The sequence below is a fragment of the Lithobates pipiens genome, unplaced genomic scaffold (assembly GCF_037356315.1).
Source record: "Lithobates pipiens isolate NorthernLeopardFrog02 unplaced genomic scaffold, aLitPip1_a1.2 Scaffold_27, whole genome shotgun sequence".
NCBI lineage: Eukaryota > Metazoa > Chordata > Amphibia > Anura > Ranidae > Lithobates > Lithobates pipiens.
The window spans coordinates 204,765-227,094 of record NW_027507788.1 but is presented as its reverse complement, the minus strand read 5'-3'; the positions used below and the strand labels follow the sequence as shown (position 1 = coordinate 227,094).

The following is a 22,330-nucleotide window of genomic DNA, read 5'->3' as shown; positions in this document are numbered from 1 at the left end:
GAAGATAACTGACTTTGCTGCTGCTGGCCAACAATGGTCTATCAATCCTGGACAGGTTTACAACATTCATGAGGCTAATCTGGAATAATTCTGTAATTTAGTGTCCTACCAGCATCTTTGGATTTTGATGATGAGGATTAGAGATGAGGACAAGGACCCTTTTCTGACACCCATGCCCAATGAATGTGGCGGTCAGCGGGTGGGATGCTTATCATAATCTGGAAGCCCCCTTTGACAATATGGGGGCACCCATATACCACCCCCCCTTCCCCATGAATGAGCATGGGGTCCATAGTATCCTTACTCATTTACAAAAGGAAGTTGTAACCTAGAAATAAAGAAACCCAAACGGGCCGGTATCTGGGGGTTCCACTATTGTTAAAGGGTTAAGCAGATTCTGATAAGCCCCTTACCCACAGATCCCACAACCACTGGCCCTGGTTGTGGGGAAGCCTCACCTTAGGGACGGGGTACTTTGCTGGGGGAGGGGTTAGGCCCCCCCTTTCCTGCCCAGCCCTTGAGGATGTACCACAGCAAAAGTGACACGACAAGTAGAGGCGCAAAAGATCAGAAAATAATATACTCCAGAGGGCTGTCTGTATAAAGTTATATTGGACGATGATATGAATGAGAACTTTTAGTTCTCAAGTCCCGTGAAAATGTCTTTCGTTCTTTGAGTGGGTCTTTGGAATGCAGGGCTGCCACCACAGGGAGCTGAAACCAGGCTCCTAGACTGTTGCAGAAAAAGAGAAGAAGAAGGGGGCGCCTCTGGGTGTAGATTTTTAAAAGGCAATTTATTCACAGGTAAAACAAACAGATGATGCACTCACATTTTCCAAGGCATAAAAAGGCATGTAGAATACAAGGGGGGCGGTTTTTTCATCTGATTCGTCCGTCACATGGGATCCGGTCCGCGGGTGTCATGTTGTCCTCTCCTGGCGTTACCATGAGTTTGTTGTTAAAAAATGCCCGCCGTGACGTCACAACCCCGCGACCCGCGTGTCACCGCTAACCAAGCCTCGCTTTGGAAACACATCCTCTGCATCCACCAAGCCGGCATTTTTTAACAACAAACTCGTGGTAACGCCAGGAGAGGACAACATGACACCCGCGGACCGGATCCCATGTGACGGACGAATCAGATGAAAAAACCGCCCCCCTTGTATTCTACATGCCTTTTTATGCCTTGGAAAATGTGAGTGCATCATCTATTTGTTTTACCTGTGAATAAATTGCCTTTTAAAAATCTACACCCAGAGGCGCCCCCTTCTTCTTCTCTTTTTCTGCCACAGCAAAAGTGACATTTACAAAGCAAACAAGTGACACTTCATTTCCAGCTTTACATCACCCAGACCGAGGGTCCCTGAAATCCACAGCCGACCCTTCCGAGGGTCCCCCAAATCCACAGCAGGTCTATCCGAGGGTCCCTGAAATCCACAGCCGACCCTTCCGAGGGTCCCCCAAATCCACAGCAAACCCTTCCCTCATGTTGGTCTAATTTATATTGTTGTATAGAAAATTTATTATTTATCTCCCAATGATGAAACTCTCATCCCATTTGTAAATCCCAAAAGCCAATATAAAGGAATAATAGTGGTTAATCCCTTTAATACCAGGAACCCCCCCTCCCCATTTCCTGCCCAGGCCAATGGTACCCATATAACATTTCTATCGTTTTTTCCCACAAATGGAGCTTTCTTTTGGTGCTATTTAATCACCACTGGGGGGAGGGGGGGTTGTTTTTTGCTAAACAAATAAAAAAAAGACAGAAATTATGAAAAGAAAAATAATTCTTAGTTTCTTTTACAACATTTTGTAGCTATCTTCTGCTTCACTGATGGGCACTGATGAAAAGTTGGGAGGAATGATATCTGGTGTTTCCTGTATTCTATTCCTTCCTTAGGTGTCTGACTCAATGCGAACCTTCTGTAACTCCATGATATACTTTGAAGTACAGAGCTGGTAGAAGGAATACTAAATTATCAGCACAGCCTATCCTGTCCTCACCAGGTAAACAAGGCATGCCAGGTGAGAGGGAGGTGAACCAGGCCTGCCACGTGTGCCAGGGGAGAGGGTAAAGAAACAAGTGTGCCAGGGGAGGGGGGGGGGGGTGAACCAGGCAGGCCGGGGAGAGGGAGGTGAACCAAGCATGCCAGGGAAGAGGGGTGAACCAGGTGTGTCAGGGCAGAGGGAGGGGAACCAAACGTGCCAGGGGAGAGGGAGGGGAATCAGGCTTCCAGGGGAGAGGGAGGTGAACCAGGTGTGTCAGGGGAGAGGGAAGTGAACCAGGTATGCCAGGGGGCAGGGAGGTGAACCAGGTGTGCCAGGGGAGAGGGAGGTGAACCAGATGTGCCAGGGGGCAGGGAGGTGAACCAGGTGTGCCAGGGGCAGGGAGGTGAACCAGGTGTGTCAGGGGAGAGGTGGAAGATTCAGGTTTGCCAGGGGAGAGGGAGGTGATCCAGGTGTGCCAGGGGGCAGGGAGGTGAACCAGCTGTGTCAGGGGAGAGGGAGGTGAACCAGATGTGCCAGGGGGCAGAAAGGTGAACCAGGTGTGCCAGGGCAGGGAAGTGAACCAGGTGTGTCAGGGGAGAGGTAGGTGAACCAGGTGTGCCAGGGGAGAGGGAGGTGAATCAGGTCTGTCAGGGAAGAGAGAGGTGAACCAGGTGTGCCATGGGAGAGGGAGGTGAACCAGGTGTGTCAGGGAAGAGGGAGGTAGACCAGGTGTGCCAGGGGGCAGGGAGGTGGACCAGGTGTGCCAGGGGGCAGGGAGGTAAATCAGGTGTGCCAGGGCAGGGAGGTGAAGCAGGCGGGTCATGGGAGAGGTAGGTAATCCAGGATTGCCAGGGGCCAGGAAAGTGAACCAGGTGTGCCAGGCAAGAGGGAGGTGAAACAGGTGTGTCAGGGGAGAGGGAGGTGAACCAGGTGTGTCAGGGGAGAGGTAGGTGGTCCAGATTTATCAGAGGAGAGGGAGGTGATCCAGGTGTGCCAGGGGAGAGGGCGGCGAACCAGGTGTGGCAGGGGAGAGGTAGGTGATCCAGTTGTGCCAGGGGAGAGGGAGGGGAACCAGATGTGTCAGGAGAGAGATAGGTGATCCAGGTGTGTCAGAGGAGAGGGAGGTGAACCAGGTGTGCCAGGGAAGAGGGAGGTGAACCAGGCGTGCCAGGGGAGAGGGTGGTGAATCAGGTGTATCAGTGGAGATGGAGGTAAACCAGGTGTGCCAGGGGAGAGGGAGGTGAACCAGGTGTGTCAGGGGAGAAGGAGGTGAACCAGGTGTGCAAGTGGGCAGGGAGGTGATCCAGGTGTGTCAGGGGAGAGGGAGGTGAACCAGGTATGCCAGGGGAGAGGGAGGTAAACCAGGCGTGCCAGGGGAGAGGGTGGTGAACCAGGTGTATCAGGGGAGAGGGAGGTGAACCAGGTGTGCCAGGGATGAGGGAGGTGAACCAGGTGTGCCAGGGGGCAGGGAGGTGAACCAGGTGTGCCAGGGGAGAGGGTGGTGAACCAGGTGTATCAGGGGAGAGGGAGGTGAACCAGGTGTGCCCGGGGAGAGGGAGGTGAACCAGGTGTGTCAGGGGAGAAGGAGGTGAACCAGGTGTGCCAGTGGGCAGGGAGGTGATCCAGGTGTGTCAGGGGAGAGGGAGGTGAACCAGGTATGCCAGGGAAGAGGGAGGTGAACCAGGCGTGCCAGGGGAGAGGGTGGTGAACCAGATGTATCAGGGGAGAGGGAGGTGAACCAGGTGTACCAGGGGTGAGGGAGGTGAACCAGGTGTGCCAGGGGGCAGGGGGTTGAACCAGGTGTGCCAGGGGAGAGGGAGGTGATCCAGGTGTGTCAGGGGAGAGGGAGGTGAACCAGGTATGCCAGTGGGCAGGGAGGTGATCCAGGTGTATCAGGGGAGAGGGAGGTGAACCAGGTGTGCCAGGGGAGAGTGAGGTGAACCAGGTGTGCCAGGGGAGAGGGAGGTGAACCAGGTGTGCAAGGGGGCAGGGAGGTGATTCAGGTGTGTAAGGGGAGAGGGAGGTGATCCAGGTGTGTCCGGGGAGAAGGAGGTGAACCAGGTGTGTCAGGAGAGAGGGAGGTGAACCAGGTGTGCCAGGGGAGAGGGAGGTGAACCAGGTGTGCCAGGGGGCAGGGAGGTGATCCAGGTGTGTCAGGGGAGAGGGAGGTGATCGAGGTGTGTCAGGGGAGAGGGAGGTGAACCAGGTGTGTCAGTGGGCAGGGAGGTGATCCAGGTGTGTCAGGGGAGAGGGAGGTGATCCAGGTGTGTCAGGGGAGAGGGAGGTGAACCAGGTGTGTCAGGGGAGAGGGAGGTGAACCAGGTGTGCCAGGGGGCAGGGAGGTGATCCAGGTGTGTCAGGGGAGAGGGAGGTGAACTAGGCGTGTCAGGGGAGAGGGAGGTGAACCAGGTGTGCCAGGGGAGAGGGAGGTGATCCAGGTGTATCAGGGGAGAGGGAGGAGAACCAGGTGTGCCAGGGGACAGGGAGGTGATCCAGGTGTGCCAGGGGAGAGGGAGGTGATCCAGATGTGTCAGAGGAGAGGGAGGTGATCCAGGTGTGTCAAGGGAGAAGGAGGTGATCCAGGTGTGTCAGGGGAGAGGGAGGTGATCCAGGTGTGTTAAGGGAGAGAGAGGTGAACCAGGTGTGTCAGGGTAGAGGGCGGTGATCCAGGTGTGTCAGGGGAGAGGGAGGTGATCCAGGTGTGTCAGGGGAGAGGGAGGTGATCCAGGTGTGTCAAGGGAGAGAGAGGTGAACCAGGTGTGTCAGGGGAGAGGGAGGTGATCCAGGTGTGTCAGGGGAGAGGGAGGTGAACCAGGTGTGTCAGGGGAGAGGGAGGTAAACCAGGTGTGTCAGGGGAGAGGGAGGTGATCCAGGTGTGTCAGGGGAGAGGGAGGTGAACCAGGTGTGCCAGGGGAGAGGGAGGTGATCCAGGTGTGTCAGGGGAGAGGGAGGTGAACCAGGTGTACCAGAGAGCAGGGAGGTGATCCAGGTGTGTCAGGGGAGAGGGAGGTGAACCAGGTATGCCAGGGGAGAGGGAGGTGAACCAGGCGTGCCAGGGGAGAGGGTGGTGAACCAGGTGTATCAGGGGAGAGGGAGGTGAACCAGGTGTGCCAGGGGGCAGGGGGTTGAACCAGGTGTGCCAGGGGAGAGGGAGGTGAACCAGGTGTGCCAGGGGAGAGGGAGGTGAACCAGGTGTGTCAGGGGAGAAGGAGGTGAACCAGGTGTGCCAGTGGGCAGGGAGGTGAACCAGGTGTGCCAGGGGAGAGGGAGGTGATCCAGGTGTGTCAGGGGAGAGGGAGGTGAACCAGGTGTACCAGAGAGCAGGGAGGTGATCCAGGTGTGTCAGGGGAGAGGGAGGTGAACCAGGTATGCCAGGGGAGAGGGAGGTGAACCAGGCGTGCCAGGGGAGAGGGTGGTGAACCAGGTGTATCAGGGGAGAGGGAGGTGAACCAGGTGTGCCAGGGGGCAGGGGGTTGAACCAGGTGTGCCAGGGGAGAGGGAGGTGAACCAGGTGTGCCAGGGGAGAGTGAGGTGAACCAGGTGTGCCAGGGGAGAGGGAGGTGAACCAGGTGTGCAAGGGGGCAGGGAGGTGATTCAGGTGTGTAAGGGGAGAGGGAGGTGATCCAGGTGTGTCCGGGGAGAAGGAGGTGAACCAGGTGTGTCAGGAGAGAGGGAGGTGAACCAGGTGTGCCAGGGGAGAGGGAGGTGAACCAGGTGTGCCAGGGGGCAGGGAGGTGATCCAGGTGTGTCAGGGGAGAGGGAGGTGATCCAGGTGTGTCAGGGGAGAGGGAGGTGAACCAGGTGTGTCAGTGGGCAGGGAGGTGATCCAGGTGTGTCAGGGGAGAGGGAGGTGATCCAGGTGTGTCAGGGGAGAGGGAGGTGAACCAGGTGTGTCAGGGGAGAGGGAGGTGAACCCGGTGTGCCAGGGGGCAGGGAGGTGATCCAGGTGTGTCAGGGGAGAGGGAGGTGAACTAGGCGTGTCAGGGGAGAGGGAGGTGAACCAGGTGTGCCAGGGAAGAGGGAGGTGATCCAGGTGTATCAGGGGAGAGGGAAGTGAACCAGGTGTGCCAGGGGGCAGGGAGGTGATCCAGGTGTGTCAGGGGAGAGGGAGGTGAACTAGGCGTGTCAGGGGAGAGGGAGGGGAACCAGGTGTGCCAGGGGAGAGGGAGGTGATCCAGGTGTGTCAGGGGAGAGGGAGGTGATCCAGGTGTGTCAGGGGAGAGGGAGGTGATCCAGGTGTGTCAAGGGAGAGAGAGGTGAACCAGGTGTGTCAGCGGAGAGGGCGATGATCCGGGTGTGTCAGGGGTGAGGGAGGTGAACCAGGTGTGTCAGGGGAGAGGGAGGTGAACCACGTGTGCCAGGGGGTAGGGAGGTGATCCAGGTGTGTCAGGGGAGAGGGCGGTGAACCAGGTGTGCCAAGGGAGAGGAAGGTGAACCAGGTGTGCCAGGGGGCAGGGAGGTGATCCAGGTGTGTCAGGGGAGGGGGAGGTGAACCAGGTGTGTCAGGGGAGAGGGAGGTGATCCAGGTGTGTCAGGGGAGAGGGAGGTGAACCAGATGTGCCAGGGGAGAGGGAGGTGAACCAGGTGTGCCAGGGGGCAGGGAGGTGATCCAGGTGTGTCAGGGGAGGGGATGGTGAACCAGGTGTGTCAGGGGAGAGGGAGGTGAACCAGGTGTGTCAGGGGAGAGGGAGGTGATCCAGGTGTGTCAGGGGAGAGGGAGGTGATCCAGGTGTGTCAGGGGAGAGGGAGGTGAACCAGGTGTGTCAGGGGGCAGGGAGGTGATCCAGGTGTGCCAGGGGAGAGGGAGGTGAACCAGATGTGTTATGGGAGAGGGAGGTGGACCAGGTGTGCCAGGGGAGAGGAAGGTGAACCAGATGTATCAGGGGAGAGGGAGGTGAACCAGGTGTGTCAGGGGAGAGGGAGGTGATCCAGGTGTGTCAGGGGAGAGGGAGGTGAACCAGGTGTGCCAGGGGGCAGGGAGGTGATCCAGGTGTGCCAGGGGAGAGGGAGGTGAACCAGATATGTCATGGGAGAGGGAGGTGGGCCAGGTGTGCCAGGGGGCAGGGAGGTGATCCAGGTGTGCCAGGGGAGAGGGAGGTAAACCAGATGTGTCAGGGGAGACGGAGGTGAACTAGATGTGTCAGGGGAGAGGGAGGTGAACCAGATGTGTCAGGGGAGAGGGAGGTGGACCAGGTGTGCCAGGGGGCAGGGAGGTAATCCAGGTGTGCCAGGGGAGAGGGAGGTGAACCAGATGTGTCAGGGGAGAAGGAGGTGAACCAGGTGTGCCAGGGGAGAGGGAGGTGAACCAGGTGTGCCAGGGGAGAGGGAGGTGAACCAGATGTGCCAGCTGCCCACTCTTCTATCTTCCTATAATCTCAATACTCATGCCATGTAAGGTGCTCGATCTTCTATACTGTTTATTGTTACCTTAATCAGCATTTTTCTCTGATATGAATAATAATAACCCTCTCCTGATATATCCTGAAAATCAGAGAACTGTATCTTCAGGGTGAAGGATAATAAAATGACGGGTGATAATGGCATGGCATTGGAAGATGTGTGGTGGGTATTGTAGGGCATCTGTATTGGCACTGGTTACATGTGATGATTCATTTGTGGAAGACGGAGGGGCATGGACTTATTTCAGATGTTCAGAATGTTTCCCAAGGAGACACGGGATCAATAAGACCTGTTCAGCTGGCAAAGTTGTAATTAAAGAGGTAGAAGGATGGGCAGTGTCACTTTTTACAAGGTCACCTCGGCGATTCCACCAAACCCAATTTACATGTCTTTGTCTGCATTATTTCACAGCAATTCCTCTCCATTGCAGCCTTTGTTTTAGGAATATTTGGGTGAACTTCCTATTAAACACAATAACGGCGCAGAAAAAAGAAGAGCGTGTTTTTATTTAATGCTAAAATTTGATTAATGATAGAAGAAAACACAACTGCCCCCTTCTTCCTGGACCAAGTTTGCTTGTCGATGATGAAATCATGGATCAATTACTATTTATAAGTTTCGTTTTTTTTTATTGGTGACCCTGATACCCCGGGACTGGGATTTCAAATCTAAGGAATTGATTTCTTCAGAATGGGGTACACTGACACGATGAGGTTTGGATTGGTAGCGTTGGCATATGGTGATTCTGGTACAGGAGAGTTTAGGATTCTGGCACTCATTCATAGGAGTTGAGTCTTGGATGGACCTCACTGGTGCATTGGAGCAGGTTTGTTGGATCGGTGACACTTTAGATTTATGGGCTGATGACACTGATATTAAAGGGTTGAAGTCTCGGATTAATGGCACTTGCACATTCGTTTGGAGTTTTGGACATTAGTGCATTAAGGTTTAAAATTGATGACAATGATATATAAGGGTTGATGTCTCGTATTGTTAGAACTGGCATGTTAGATTGAAATTTTTCATTTCTAACATTAGTGCCAATGTTAGTAGGGTTGGGGACACAAGTATATTTGGGGTTGCATTATGGATCAGTGACAGCTGTACACTAGGCTGGAGATTTCCATTGAAAGTGGAAGTAAAATTATAAATTATTTTTCTTAAAATTTTACAAATAAATATGTGAAAAGTGTGTGTGTGTTTGTGGGGGGGGGGGGGGGGGGCATTTGTATGGCGCCCCCCGGAGTCAATACTTTGTAGAACCCCCTTTCTCTACAAGTCGTTTTGGGGGTGTCTCTACCAGCTTTGCACATCTAGAGAGGACATTTCTGCCCATTCTTCTTCTTTGTAGAATATCTCAAGCTCTGTCAGATTGGATGGAGAGCGTCTGTGATCAGCAATTTTCAAGTCTTGCCACAGATTCTCAATGGGATTTAGGTCTGGACTGTGACTGGGCCATTCTAACACATGAATATGCTTTGATGTAAACCATTCCATTGTAGCTCTGGCTGGATGTTTCGGGTCGTTGTCCTGCTGGAAGGGGAACCTCCGCCCCGGTCTCAAGTCTTTTGTAGACTCTAACAGGTTTTCTTCTAAGATTGTCCTGTATTTGTCTCCATCCATCTTCTCATCAACTCTGACCAGCTTCCCTGTCCCTGCTGAAGAAAACCATCCCCACCACATGATGCTGCCACCGCCATGTCTCACGGTGGGGATGGTGTGTTCAGGGGATGGGCAGTGTTAGTTTCCCCCACACATAGCGTTTTGTTTTTAGGCCATAAAGTTGAATTTTGGTCTCCTCTGACCAGATTACCTTCTTCCACATGTTTGCTGCCCCCTCCCCCACATGGCTTCTCACAAACTACAAACAGGACTTCTTATGACTTTCTTTCTCCAATGTCTTTCTTCTTGTCACTCTTCCATAAAGGGCAGATTTGTGGAGAGACGACTAATAGTTGTCCTGTGGACAGATTCTCCCCCCTGAGCTGTGGATCTCTGCAGCTCCTCCAGAGTTACCATGGACCTCTTGGCTCTTCTCTGATGAATGTTCTCCTTGCCCGGCCGGTCAGTTTAAGGGCGGCCATGTCTTGGTAGGTTTGCAGTTGTGCCATACTCTTTCCATTTTCTGATGATGGATTGAACAGAGCTCCGTGAGATCTTCAAAGCTTGGGAGATTTTTTTTATAACCCAACCCTGCTTTATACTTCTCCACAACTTCATCCCTGACCTGTCTGGTGTGTTCCTTGGCCTTCATGATGCTGTTTGTTCAGTAAGGTTCTCTAACAAACCTCTGAGGTCTTCACAGAACAGCTGTATTTATACTGAGATTATATTACACACAGGTGGACTCTATTTACTAATTAGGTGACTTTTGAAGGCAATTGGTTCCACTACATTTTAGTTAGGGTCATCAGAGTAAAGAGGGGGCTGAATACAAATGCCCCTCCCCCACACTTTTCACATATTTATTTGTATAATTTATCATTTTCCTTCCACTTCACAATTATGTGGCACTTTCTATTGGTCTATCACATAAAATACATTTACATTTTTGGTTGTAACATGACAAGATGTGGGGAATTTCAAGGGGTGTGAATACTTTTTTAAGGCACTGTATATTGGGTTGGGATTTCAGATGAGAATTCAGATCAGGTACTCAGTTTGTGGCTTCAGATTGGAGACATTGGCCCATAAGGGCTGGAGTCCCAGATTAGTGACCCAGAGAAGCACGGATTAAGAATGCAATGATATAAGGAGTGCTGGACATGACAGTGTGGATGAGGGACACAGAGGGTTAAGCTTTATGGGTGGAGTTCAGGAAAAGGTTTGCAGGAAACAAGTTCAGTGTAGGGGAGGGGTCACATAAAAGGGAGAGGTGTGGCTGTAAGGAATCATTCGGAGCCCAGTGTGACACAGAGGAGGCAGTTTTTTCGCTGCTCCTCTGCTATGGCGGACCTCGAGGGACTCTTCGCGCGGCTGCGACGGGCGGCGGAGGTGCACGGTGTGGACTGGCTGCGGGAACGTGTGGGTGACCTGACGGACGGCGATGTGGACGGCGGCGGGACAGGTGAGGTTCCACTGCGCGCGCGGAGGTCTCGGCCTCCGGCGCGTTTTTCTCCTGGGCCTACTCCTCGGCCGCCTCGTGACTCCCGGAGCCCGGGGGTGGACCGATCGGTCCCCCCGGCAAAACGGCAGGTTATCGGCTCCCCCCGGTCCGGGCGGTCGTTACGCCGCCGAACGGAGGGGGGCGGGGCTTCACGGCCGCATGGAAATGGCGCCGGGACCGCACGGGGCCCGGTGGAGGTGGGGGGGAGTGTGGATGGCTCTGGGTCGGCAGGCCAAGGGGGGGGGGTGCACGTGGCGGGGGATCTGCGGCAGGCTGGGTCTGGGGCCAGCATCCGCGCGGTGGGGGGGAGGGGGGCGCTCCGGGGGGGTCGCATGCCGGAGGGGGGGGAGGGTGGGTCGCAGAAGGCTGCCAAGGTGCCTGGCAGGGCTGGTTTTAGACGCCGGCATGCCGGGGGCGGCGGGGGGAGGAGGACATTGCCTGCAGTCCCGGATCGCAGGGACCGGATGGACCGCGCGGAGCACAGGGGGATTGCCGCGTCCCCGGTGCGCGTTGGAGAGGTCGGTTCGGAGAGCGAGCTGTCCCAGGAGGAGGAGGGGTCCTTTTCTACACCCGGACCGGTACCGGTCGCCGAGGCCCCTGGGGGCCCGGGTAAGTTGCGGGAGTCTACATTGCTGGCGGATGCCTTGCGGGATCTGATGGGGGTGGCGCAGGGGGGTGCGGTGCCCACGGGATCCCGGGACGTATTGGGGGGGGTTGCGGCAGGTTCAGCGCAGGGGGCGGGGCCTGTGGCCCCGGGGGGGCCGTCAGGTCAGTTGCAGGAGCTGTTGGGGGGGCTGCAGGCCCTGGTTGGTAAGTTTGCTGGGGGCTCCGGGTCGCCTCAGGTGGCCCCCTGGCTGGGTACTGTGGGGGGGGCCGGGGGGGCGGAGGTCATTCCTGCGCGGGATGCACCGCCTGCCGCGGTGTCGGGGAGCACGGATGCGGGGGCTGTGGGCTCGGGGGTCCCCCCGGTGCCCGCGGACCCGGGGGCGCGGTCTGACCTGGTTAGGATCGCGGATGCTGCCCGGTGCGAAGTCTATGTTTGTTTCGAAGGCCCATTGGGGGCGCATTTGAAGCAGGAGGTGCGGGACAAGATCGGCAAGGGCGAGTATGTGGAGATTTTCTCCTTGCTCCCCCTCGAGAAATTTAATTTGGACAGGGTTAAGCCGGACAGTTCCAAGAAGGACGACGAGGAAAAACGTAGGTATCGGCTGATCCCGCGCACATTTGCAAATTGGCTTCAGGCGTTCGCTATATTGGCTAGCGTGATAGGGGAAAAGAACCCCGAGCATTGCTCGGCGTTATTTTGTTACCTGGACGCGATTGGGGAGGCTCACCGAGTGTATGGAGGGCTGGCTTGGCTGCGCTATGATGAGCAGTTTCGTCAGCGTAAGGCAGTGCGGGCTGACCTGCGGTGGGATCACAAGGACATAAGCCTCTGGATGAGGCTTATGTCTGCTCCGCGGGCCCCCACTCCGTTTCTTCAGGGGGGGGCCGGGAGTGCGTCTTCCTCGGGACTGCCGGCCGGAAAGAAGTGGGGGGTGTGCTGGCCCTTTAATGAAGGGGCTTGTAAATTCGGAGGCGCGTGCCGCTTCAAGCATGAGTGCTCCGGGTGCGGCGGCACCCACCCCCTGTCTCGCTGTTTCAAAAAAGGTCAGCGTGCCAGTGCCGCCGGTCACAAAAGGGATGACGCCGGTGAACCTGGGAAGGATGCTTCCTTTCCTAAATAGGTATCCGTATGGTGCGGCGGCGCGTGGGTTAATTCTGGGTTTTCGGGACGGTTTTAGGATTCCCTGTTCTTTGGGAGGGGTGCCGCCGTTGGCCAGGAATTTGCGATCGGCTTTAGATCACCCGGGGGTTGTGGATGACAAATTGGGTAAAGAGGTGGCGCTGGGCCGGATGGGTGGTCCTTTCGAAGTGCAGCCGTGGGGGGACCTGGTGGTCTCCCCGTTGGGTGTAGTTCCTAAGAAGGAGCCGGGGAAGTTTCGCTTGATTCATCACCTGTCTTTTCCGAAAGGGGGGTCGGTCAATGATTTCATTGACCCGGAGGCGTGTACGGTTTCCTACACTTCTTTTGACGCGGCGGTACGGTGGGTCAGGCGGTATGGTCGTGGGGCTCTCATGGCCAAGGCGGATGTGGAATCGGCGTTTCGCCTTCTGCCGGTCCACCCGGACAGCTTCCGGCTGTTGGGATGCCATTGGCGGGGCAAGTTTTATGTGGACTTGTGCCTGCCCATGGGTTGTTCCATTTCATGCGCCTATTTTGAAGCTTTTAGTTCATTTTTGGAATGGGTGGTGAGAGATGTTTCGGGCCTGGAGTCGGTCATCCACTATTTGGATGACTTTCTGTGCGTGGGCCCGCCTGCCTCCAATGTGTGTGCGATTCTTCTGTCCACGTTGCAGCACATTGCGGGCAGGTTCGGGGTGCCGTTGGCAGGGGATAAGACGGAAGGCCCGGTGACGGAATTGAGTTTTTTGGGAATCGTGATTGATTCTATGGCAATGGAGTGTCGCTTGCCAGAGAATAAATTACGGGATCTGCAGGCGGAGTTGGCAGGCATGCAGGGCCGGCCGAAGGTTCAGCTTCGGGCCCTGCAGTCCCTGTTGGGCAAGCTGAATTTCGCTTGCCGGATCATCCCTATGGGCCGTGTGTTCTGCCGACGGCTGTCGGGGGCCACTGCCGGGGTAACCGCCCCTACCCACTTTGTGCGTTTGCGAAGGGAACACCGGGAGGACCTGCGGGCTTGGCATGAATTTTTGGAGTCATATAATGGGCGGGCTATGTGGATGTCGGGGCCAGTGAGCAACTTCGATGTGGAGTTGGTTACTGACGCGGCTGGCTCAGCGGGTTATGGGGCATTTTTCCGGGGTCGGTGGAGTGCGGAACCTTGGCCACGCTCATGGGAGGTTGCGGGGTTGTTGGGCAATTTGGTTTTGCTAGAATTGTTCCCGATAGTGGTGGCATTGGAGCTGTGGGGGGCGGAGTTTCGTAATTTGAAGTTGCGCATCAATTGCGATAACATGGGGGTGGTCCAGGTCCTCAATCGGATGACTGCTTCCTCCCCCCCGGTCATCCGGCTGCTGCGACACCTGGTCTTTCGCTGTTTGCGGCTCAATGTTTACGTTTATGCTGTGCACATACCTGGGGTGGAGAATTCTTTGGCTGACTCGCTCTCTCGTTTTCAGTGGGACAAGTTCCGGCAGCTGGCGCCGGGAGCGGAGGAGTCGGGGGCGCCATGCCCCGGGTGGATGTGGGAACTTCCCTTGGAATCGCCGCAGGTTGGTTAAAAAGGTCGTTGAGTGAGGCTACATGGTCCGCTTATTCTAGAGTGTGGGCGGAATGGTGGGCGTTCCTGCGGGAGGTTGGAGTGGCTGGTCGGGGCTCCGACCGGCGCTGGGTGGTATTGTACTGGGTGGCCCGGAACATTGAGACGGGCCTGTCTCCCGCGTCTATTGAGCGGAAGCTGGCGGGGTTGGCCTTTTTGTTCAAACTGTGGGGGGAGCCGGACGGGACGAAGGATTTTTGGGTGAGGCAAACGTTAAAAGGGTACAGGAGGGATTGGAAGGGTAGGGATGCGCGCCGGCCGGTGTCATTTGACAATTTGGTGGCAATTTGTTCTCGGCTGGTGGACGTTTGCTCGTCTGCTTACGAGACCGTTCTGTTTACGGCAGCGTTTTCGTTGGCGTTTTATGGGGCTTTTAGGATTGGGGAGTTGGTGTGTCGCTCAAAACGGGTGGCTGGGGGTCTGTTGGATCAGGATGTGCAGGTGGTTGCGGATCGGGTGAGTATACGGTTGCGTAGGTCTAAGACTGATCAACGGGGCAGGGGAGTGGCGATTACGCTGCTCGCCCTGCCGGGCTCGGTAGTGTGCCCGGTGGCGGCGGTACGGGCTTTCCGGGCGGTACGGCCTGTGGGGGCGGGCCCCTTTTTGGTGCACGAGGGGGGTTCTTTTCTATCCCGTTTTCAATTTGTGTCGGTCTTTCGGCAATGCCTGAGGGCGGTGGGTTTGGATGAGCGGGACTACGCGTCCCACTCTTTTCGGATTGGGGCGGCCACGGAAGCGGCTCGATGTGGGCTGGAGGAGGCGGTGGTGCGCCGGATTGGTAGATGGGAGTCCCGGAGGTTCCGGTCCTATGTCCGGCCGCAGTTGCTACTGGGGTAAGGAGGGTGCGGCTGGGGGTTGTTTGCTGTGGGATGTATGGGGGGGAGGACTGTGCTGTAACATTCCTTTGGTTGTTGTGTTATTTCTCTTGTTTTCATTCCAGATGGAGGTTCTCAACGCCTCGTTTGGATCCTGGGGCATTCGTACGTCTGCTGGGGGGCCAGGAGAGGTGATTCTCTACCAGCAGGCAGGCAATTGGGTATCCCCAGGGAGGTAGCGAGGGTGATGTGGTTGGGTTTCCCGGGCATGAGGTGGGAGCGTGTCATGAGGGAGGTGGAGCGCTTCGCTTTGAGGGATAGGCCCCCGGAGGTGCTGGTTGTTCATGCGGGGGGCAATGACCTGGGAGTTCGGAAAGTGAAGGACATTTTGGCGGATATCAAGGCTGATGTGTTGCGCATGCGAGTCCTGTTCCCGGGCACCATTTTGGTGTGGTCGGACATTGTGGCCAGAACGGTGTGGCGTGGGGCCAGGTCTTTAGCCAGCCTCGAGAAAACTAGGATTAGGGTTAATAAGGTTGTTGGGCGGTTTGTAGTGCAGAACGGGGGCATTGTGGTAAGACACAGGGAATTGGAGGTGAATGTAGGGCTTTATCTTAGGCGGGATGGCGTTCATCTATCGGATGTGGGGATTGACCTCTGGTCCTTTGGCTTACAGGAGGGCATACAGAAAGCTCTTCGGGTGTGGGGCGGCCCTCAAGGTTGAGGGGGTCACCCTTTCGGGCTGTGGCGGTGTGTTTTCTGGTGGTTTCTGACGGTAGACAGGTACTCAGAAGGGATCTGAGGGTGTGGGGGGCTCATCTAACGATCGGCCCCTCTGGGTATTCCTGAACGTTGGAGGGAATACGGTTATGTTCACTGGCGGAAGTTGTCTCCGACCGGTCACAGGTGGAGGCCTTTGGGAAGTTGGTCAGGTGTACCGCAGTGATTGGGTATTGGTTTAAGTGTGGTCACCGTCAGAGATCACCAGAATGGGCAGTTAATGTTAATTAAAATGTGGTTTAATGTTAATAAAGTTATTTATATTTATATTTATATATTTATATATATTTATATATTTATATATTTTCATATTTACAAGTTATGGGAGTAATTTTGAGTTATGTTTAATAAAGGCTGTTGTGGCCAGTTTACTCCAACCTATGGTGTGGTCTCGTTTCTAATAGATAAGGAATAGTATAAGGGGAACATTCAGACTACACTAGTCAAGAGAAGCACGGATTAAGAATGCAATGATATAAGGAGTGCTGGACATGACAGTGTGGATGAGGGACACAGAGGGTTAAGCTTTATGGGTGGAGTTCAGGAAAAGGTTTGCAGGAAACAAGTTCAGTGTAGGGGAGGGGTCACATAAAAGGGAGAGGTGTGGCTGTAAGGAATCATTCGGAGCCCAGTGTGACACAGAGGAGGCAGTTTTTCCCACCCTCCCGCCCTATTGTTATGTGTTTGTTTTGTGGTGTTTTGTTGCTGGTCTTTTTCTTCTTTTTCAGGTTTCATCGGTTGTCACGGCAGCTGAAAGTTTTTCGTGTTGGCGGTGTGTTTTCTGGTGGTTTCTGACGGTAGACAGGTACTCAGAAGGGATCTGAGGGTGTGGGGGGCTCATCTAACGATCGGCCCCTCTGGGTATTCCTGAACGTTGGAGGGAATACGGTTATGTTCACTGGCGGAAGTTGTCTCCGACCGGTCACAGGTGGAGGCCTTTGGGAAGTTGGTCAGGTGTACCGCAGTGATTGGGTATTGGTTTAAGTGTGGTCACCGTCAGAGATCACCAGAATGGGCAGTTAATGTTAATTAAAATGTGGTTTAATGTTAATAAAGTTATTTATATTTATATTTATATATTTATATATATTTATATATTTATATATTTTCATATTTACAAGTTATGGGAGTAATTTTGAGTTATGTTTAATAAAGGCTGTTGTGGCCAGTTTACTCCAACCTATGGTGTGGTCTCGTTTCTAATAGATAAGGAATAGTATAAGGGGAACATTCAGACTACACTAGTCATGGCACATTGAGTTTGGGGTTTTGGATTGATGGCAACTTGGATTTCAGGAACTAACATGGATGAAGGTTTTTTTACCCCTACCCCAGACTGAGGGCATTTTCTGGAGCTCTGCCCTGTTTGTAACTTGCTAATTATACACAATGTGCTTTGATTCGGTTCTAGTAATAGGAAAAGGTATCAGGTAAGTCCAGTTACTGCTGGAGAACAAACTGATGGATTGAAGAGAGAGAAGAATTTCTGAACAAGAGCTTTTTATAAGTCTCATAAAATAAAGATAGTGATTTTGTGATTACAGAGGACAAGGCCGATGACACTTCTCTTAGCTGATACATCTTCAAATAACTAGGAGATGGGAAGTGAAAAGGTTGCACCCAAGGGGTCTACTATGCTCATTGGAACAGAAGGATCTTCTTGCCTAGAAACCAAATCTCTATCCAGTTCATACCAAGAATTTCATCTTTGGAGCGACTTAATGGCTGGCTGGAGTGATTTCATCCCCCGACTTGCTTATTTGTATTTTACATTCCAGAAATTGTAATGTAAAGTATTAAACTGACTGATATATTATAAATATTAATTCCCCATATATATTATTTACCATGGATGCTGCCGGGTAGATGGTGTCTGTGTGACCAGTCATCGGGGAATAGCACTCAAGTCGCATTGTGTGGTTATGTAACTTCTCACCACCAACACGTCCAGCCCGCTCCTGTCCCAGCGGATACATCTCTATAATATACAGTATTTATACTGCCTGTCTGAGATCATATATTATCAAAAATTATCAAAAAAATTGGGACGCCTGTCTTTACACGCACTTGAACTTTAATGGCATTTCAGTTTTAATCCGGAGGGTCCAATATTGAGTTGACCCACCCTTTGCAGCTATAACAGCTTCAACTCTTCTGGGAAGACTGTCCACAAGGTTTAGGAGTATGTCTATGGGAATGTATGAGCAATGGATGAGCGAGTTTGGGGTGGAAGAACTTGACTGGCCTGCACAGACTCCTGACCTCAACCCAATAGAACACCTTTGGGATGAATGAGCGGAGACTGCTAGCCAGGCCTTCTCATCCAACATCAGTGCCTGACCTCACAGATGCTCTTCTGGAAAAAGGGCAAAGGGCGTGCCAACTCTATATTGAACCCTACAGACTAAGACTGGGAGGTCATTAAAGTTCATGTGTGTGTAAAGGCAGGTGTCCCAATACTTTTGATAATATTGTATATATCTTGTGTATATATTGTGTAGTTTTCATTTCATATGATAAAAGCAGTTGTAGTGTTATTAGTGATGTGATTTTGTGTATTGGTGACGTTTTTCTCGTGGTCTGTCCATGGTTTGGATGGTAATTCCTGGGCTCACTGTGAAGAAGTGATTGGTTCCCCTCCCTGGAGCTGTGATATCTCTCTCCCCATTGGGCCTTGCACTGGAATTGACTCCATATCACAGGGTAAGGTCGAAGGTTTCCTCATGGAAATTTCCCTCAATTCCTTTGCTGTGACCTGGTCTGATGTTCTGGATTCAGTTTCCCTTCCCCCGTACTGACCTCTGCCAGGGGTTTATTTATTGCCCCTTTTGGAAGGATTTCTGCCCTTCTTCTGGGATCTGCACACAGATACTATGGACTTCCTCAATGAAGTTGTCTGAGCCTGTGGCTGCATCAAGAGACTGAAGTGGATTCCTGCTCCCGTTGGTGATGTAAAGTAGACATTCCAAAGTTTCGGATGATTCGAATTCAGATCAGACGAAAAATGATCAACCAATTTGAATTCTGTGTGAAGAATAGCTGGTTGTTAAGCAGCATGCCGGGAAGACTCATCAGCTGTCAGCGGGCTTCCCCACTGAGAGTAAATAGAAAATTAAGGAATAAAACAGCATCCATACCATACCAATCCATACCAGCCCCTTATACAAGCATGCAGCCCTACAGGTCAGACAAAGGGGGGACGAGTGAGTGCCCACCTCTTGAACCATACCAGGCCCCAAGCCCTCAACATGGGGGGGTGCTTTGGGGCAGGGGGGGCTCTGTCTCCCCACTCCAAGCCACCTTGTCCCCATGTTGATGGGGACAAGGGCCTCTTGCCCACAACCCTGGCTGGTGGTTGTGGAGGTCTGCGGGCAGGGGGCTTATTGAAATCTGTAAGCCCACTTTAACAAAAGGCCCCTCAGATCCCGCCCACCTCAAAGCACCCCCAATTTTGAGGGCATGTGGCCTGGTATGGCTCAGGAGGGGGGACGCTTGCATGTTTCAGATAAATGCCTGGTATGGATTGGGGGGCCCCACACTGTTTTTTCTGAATTTTTCATTGCCGGCATTCTTTTGTTTAGGACGTGGCGGCCAGGCTCCCAATCATGGCCGGCTTCATTGGTTGTTACGGATGTGGTGGCTGGCTTACCGACACGTTCCTTAACAACCAGCTATTCTTCACACAGAATTTGAATAGTTCTGAATATTTAGAATTTGTTAAAAAATAATAATAATAATTAAAATAAACTAAACTAAATTAAATGAAATTAGAAACATATCAAATCCGAAACAAAACAAGTTTTTCCATTCTGCACATGTCTAATGCAAAGCGAGATAGCGCCCCCATTAGGCTGACTGCTAGACTGGGATATAGGAACTCAGTGGAACAAACCTGGTCGGTTGGGGCAGGTGGTGGACAAGGGAAGAGGACCCTACCCTGCAACCACAGAAGAAATGTCAGGCCTTTCACAAGAAGTGTCTCCAACCAGAGGAAAGTTGTTGTTAAGGGTGACCAGGAGCATGGCAAGTGTTCAGGGCACACCATGTATATGACACACTGAATGTGCACATGTGGGGAAGAAATGAAGTTCTGAGTGGGCTGTGGACTGATAGATGTGGCCTATGTGACTGCTGTGGGCAGCATTAGGAATTTTCCCTTATTTTATCAATATTTTCTATCATATATGGGACCTCAGGGTTCTGAAATATAATGCAGGCTCCTTTATTTCTAGAGGTTGAATCTGGCCAGAAGCCAATGCTGTGATCACATCTTCTATAAATTGCGATCCTGGGCCAGAGGTCAGAGGAACCAAATGAAAATGGTGATCTTCCCAATCCCTAAAGTTTAGGGTTGGCTGCCACTTGTAAGACTACCACAGATGATAATGATGATGGTAGAGATGATGGTCATGGTGATGAGGGATGGTGGTGATAATGGATGATGATGGATGGTGAATGTGATGATTGATGATAATGGTGTTGATGATGGTGGTGATAATGATGATGGTGGGGATGATGGTGGTGATAATGATGATGGTAATGATGGATGATGATGGTCGTGATAATGGATTTTGATGGTGATAATGGATGGTGATGATGATGATGGATAATAATGGTGATGATGATGTTGGTGCTGATGGTCGTGATAATGGATGATGACAGTGATGATGGATGGTGATGGGGATAATAGATGATAATAGTGATGATGGTGATAATAATGGTGGTGGTGATGATAAAGGTGGTGATAATGATGATGATGGTGATGATGGATGATGATGGGGATAATAGATGATAATAGTGATGATGGTGATAATAATGGTGGTGGTGATGATAAAGGTGGTGATAATGATGATGGTGATTATGGATGATGATGGTCGTGATAATGGTGATGATGATGGTGGTGGGGATGGTCATGATAATGGATGATGATGGATGATGATGGATGATGATGGGGATGATGGATGATGATGGGGATAATAGATGATAATAGTGATGATGGTGATAATAATGGTGGTGGTGATGGTGATGATAAAGGTGGTGATAATGATGATGGTGATGATGGATGATGATGGTCGGAATAATGGATGATGATGGATGATAATGGTGATGATGATGGTGGTGGTGATGATGGTGATGATGGATGATGATGGTCGTGATAATGGACGATGATGGTGATGATGATGGTGGTGGTGATGATGGTGATGATGGTCGTGATAATGGATGATGATGGTGATAATGGATGATGATGGTGAAAATGGATGGTGATGATGATGATGGATAATAATGGTGATGATGATGGTGGTGCTGATGGTCATGATAATGGATGATGATGGTGATGATGGATAATAGATGATAATAGTGATGATGGTGATAATAATGGTGGTGGTGATAATGATGATGGTGATGATGGATGATGATGGTTGATAACGGTGATGATGGTGACGATGATGGTGTTTGCACTTATTTCTGAATTCAGAGGACACAAGTGGGGGTGTGAGATGGTTGAAGTGATGGAGACCATTATCTCATTGGTCGTGTCTCTCAGGGGCCCTTCTTGTGACTTCATACCACAATTTGTGGATTTGCTGTAGTCTTGTGGCTTTCTTTCCATCCTCTGTAGCCCCCGCCTCTCTGGTAGGAGGAGAGGAGCTCTGTTCACGGAGAGGGAGCTCAATCCTTTCTCTTGCAGCTCAGTCCTGCACCTCATCTTCACAACGCCACAACCAATCACAACGGTGGCCATAGGAGACTGCTAATTAGATAATTGGATTTTATTTGTTCAATGAAGTGGACAGAAAGCAACGGAAGAAGAGCTGTGAGAAGAAGAAAAGGGAACGGACCCAATCCTTGAAAAATCTGAAGGATGGATTTCTTGGGTCCCCAGGGCCTTTTTCTGGAAGCTATCTGAGCATCCTGCGGATAAATAGACAGCTATAGAGCCCCCCATCAGGAGCGGAGAAGCCGCCGGCACGCAGAAGGTTCCATGGTCAGTAGCGAGGACAGAAAAGCATCTTCTATTCATCTTGGTGGGCTGGGAAATTGATGTGCTGCTTCAACAAGATGGAATCCTAGTGCAGCTGCACAGAGAGAAAAACAACAAGAGGACAGTGGCAGAGGGAAGGATGGAGGGGAAGGAAGGCTGCGAGAGGTTCCCTGCACTGCTGTGTGACTAGAAACCATAATTACATCACAAAGGAGAAATTATTTCACTCGGAAAACAGAGCTGCTGGGGGGGTGGGCTGCTGGAAAGACAGATCCACACAGTGGGGAGGGAGGGGGAGAATCGCCTGCAGCTTGCAGGGCAGCAAGAGAACGGACATTTTCTTCCCCTTTCGGCGGAGAAATCCATGGCACACCTTTTCGCCCTGCGTCTCTTCACCTCTGTGCAGCAAAGCAGGAGATCTGCAGCTGGGTGCCGCCGCGGGCCCTGCAGGTGCTGCTGATGGCAGATTTGCTGCAATTTGCCTCCTGCTTGTTGTCTGGAATTAAAGACAAGCCACAAATTAGCGGGCAGAAGTGCGTTCTATAGAGAAAGCTCTCTTCTTTTCCATGGAGGAGAAAAGGGGGGAGTCGTGATTAAATCCCCTCAGAGATGCAGGAGGGAGGAGGCGAGAGCCGGAGACGGGTGAGTGGTAACCATAGAAATAGTTCCAGTGGAGAGAAGAGACAAGGAGGCGATAGGGACAACTTGTGTTCTGCAGAGAGGCGGAGGTTGTGACCTTTGGGACACGTATGTAACATGAAGGGTGGCACCCCAAAAATTCCATTATCATTAACCTGTTCACTGCCGGGGGCTCCCGCAGGCCTATTGCTTTCATTCCTGGCCCCTTCCTGTATTAACCTCTTCATCACCATAGGCCTATTGTCTATTAACCTATTTGATGCCGGTGTATAGTGGGCCCTATTTGATGCCA

General features: G+C 52.5%; 1 protein-coding gene across 6 annotated transcripts in view; it reads left to right on the top strand.

Annotated features, from left to right (window-relative positions):
* LRRC4B (leucine rich repeat containing 4B) overlaps nucleotides 1-22,330 on the top strand; it is a 271,289-nt gene that overhangs the window by 132,490 nt on the left and 116,469 nt on the right. For 2 of the 6 annotated variants that reach the window (XM_077456261.1, XM_077456255.1), the window contains exon 1: nucleotides 21,042-22,041. The exons of 2 other annotated variants lie outside the window; for them this stretch is intronic. The gene's annotated coding sequence lies outside the window, so the exon portion shown is untranslated. Of the gene's footprint in view, nucleotides 1-21,041; nucleotides 22,147-22,330 lie in introns of those variants that run through there. 2 more of the 6 variants (XM_077456262.1, XM_077456256.1) reach the window with 2 other exon arrangements.